This window comes from Fukomys damarensis, unplaced genomic scaffold (assembly GCF_012274545.1).
Source record: "Fukomys damarensis isolate Sample0158 unplaced genomic scaffold, DMR_v1.0_HiC HiC_scaffold_10, whole genome shotgun sequence".
Taxonomy (NCBI): Eukaryota; Metazoa; Chordata; class Mammalia; order Rodentia; family Bathyergidae; genus Fukomys; species Fukomys damarensis.
Genome location: NW_022900922.1, coordinates 34,698,237 through 34,700,823, shown reverse-complemented (window position 1 = coordinate 34,700,823; position 2,587 = coordinate 34,698,237).

Here is a 2,587-nt window from a genome sequence, read left to right as displayed (position 1 = left end):
CTATCAGGGCGGGGGATAAACGACCGCTTTCCCCCGATGCTTTTGTGCGCGCAGACCGCGCCTGGAGTCCCGGGACTTGCACTTCTCACACGTTGGTAAATGGAAAGAATTCATTTCCTTAAAACGGCTTCGCCGAGCCTCCTTTGCCGTGTGCAGAAAGCGCACAGGGAAAGCGGAGCAGGAACTGAGACACAAGAAGGAAGGCGGCTGAGAGGGGAGAGGAGGAGGACTCACATTTCACGATGTAGCCGGCATCAGTGTATTCGGCGCCCTGCTTAGTGAGGACGGCAGCCCCCAGATAGAGCCCGGAAGCCCAAGGCCGGGGCTGCTGAGCCCCGACCCTGCAGGGGTCTTGCAGAAGCTCTGCCGAGCGTCCCGGCTGCCTGGGCTTGGCCTGGTCCCCGCCACCCGCTGTCTTGGCTACATGTGGGGGCCTCAGCGTCCTTCTGAGGCCCTGAAAACCCCTATAGACAATAGCCCTTGTGGGTGTCCCACTCCATACCCCCTAGTGAAGCTAGCGGAGCTTTACTTTCTTGGCTTTGTATCTTTACTTTCTTGCCTTTATATCTTCTAAGTAACTGTACCCGACCCCTTCTGTCTCCGCATGAGTGTGATGACAGCACGAACTACGTAGCAAGACCCTGTGGGGAGGGATTCCCAAGCCGTTTCAGCAGGTGAAGCGCATCTCTCCAGGAACGTCACGGCTGGGGCTGGCCCTGCAGGAGGCGCTGTCTCCGGAACCAGAGCGGGCTCCTGGGGTCCCCGAGACCCAGGTTCCTGCTCCTCTCCCCCCTCCCAGCAGGGCCGAGTCCTCCCCAGGGCACCGTCATCCGCTCTGTCCATCAGGTGGACGCCAGGAGACGTTGGAAAGACCCCGGTGGCAGCTGCTTTCCGTAATGGAAATCTGTAATTAACAGAAACCCAGATGAAAGTCTGGGAGACTTGGGCACAGCCCCGACTGTGCGATTGTGAGACTGGGGTTGGGGAGGGCAGTGCCAGTCTCACTTGGGCAGCTCCCAGCTGTGACGTCAGGGAGTCCCGGGTGGCACGAAATAACACTGGCCATGGCTGCTGTATTTCACGAGATTTTATTCAAGTGTTTTTTTCCTATGCTGGATATCACCCACTTTCTGGTACATGTCTTTTGATGTATATGCGCCCTCCTAGAATACACCAGCTCTGGGCCCCGGTGTACACGAAAGCACAGTATTCTCCCCTCATCAGGAAGTAAGAGTTCTCGTTGCTCTGCATTCTTACGAACACTTGGAATTGTCAGTCTTTAATTTTGGCGGCCAAGGAGGGGTAGTATCTTGAGTTGAAGCTGCATTTACTTAAGAAAAATGCCATTTGGATACAAATCAAGAGTTCAGGTTCTATACCCATTTTTCTACTAGTGTCAGTCTCTTACTGCTCTATAGGACTTCAGATGCTGGATGACAGTCCTGTGCCAGTTGCGTGTCACACAGCTACTCATGCTGACTGGCCTCTGATTAAACTAATTTAAATGTAGTCTGATTTATCAGCCTCTTTATAGTTGGCTTCTTGCCATGTGCTTACGAAATCTTTCCCTGTTCAGGTCATAAATATCATAAAAGTTCAACATATTTAAAGCTACATTCTTTCTGAAATTGATGTTTTTGTGGATAGATACAAGGTATGCTTCAAAATGTATCAAAATATGACACTGAATCCTATTATGTACAGTTTTTTTGGGGGGGTACTGGGGATCAAACTCGGGAATTTTGATTTTGAGGCAGGCCCCAATGCCACTGAGCTCTAAATCCCCAGCCCTACAGTTAATTCTTGTTACTCAGTGTTTAAAAACACTGAAAATGACTTCAAATAAAAATTGCCAATTTGGAAAACTGTTACACATAGCTACCACAATAACCTAGTGCCATTTACTTTTTTTTCTTTTTATTGAGTTTATTGGTACAATCTAGGTATACAATACAGTTACATTCATCATTGGGATTCTGCACCTTTACATAATAGGTCTTGATTCTCATTTTTTCCCCTTGTCCCTGCCCTCCCTTCACCCCTTCCTCCCCTCCCCATTTACACACACTTTATTTCCATTTTTTGTTTCTCATATTTTTTTCCTCTTATTACCTTTCCGCCACCTTTCCCACTTTCCCTACACCTTTAGCCCTGTACTTCCTATTTCACATTATTAATTATCTCATTAGATAAACATGAAATAGGAAATCCTAAAATAAAACTAAAAAGGAAAGTAAAAGAGAAAAGGCAATGATGTAACATTAAAATAATCCTTAATTCTGGAGATGAAAATGGTCCCTGAACATATTTAAATTGCTTCTTGCTCTTAGAGTTATCTTATTCTTTTTTTCATTATTTAGAGAATACTTTATTAGTTTCTATAATCAAACCCACGTAGATGTGACCTTACATATTTAGTATGATGTGTTACCCCTGTACACATGGAAAAAAAATAAAAATAAATTAACATTTCTAGACCAATATGGTTGCCCATTTCTGTACAATGCCAAGTCAACACAGTAAATTGGGATGACTTTTTCCAAAGTTGGCAGCACCATTAAAGTTTCCCAAAATTCAATTTATATAT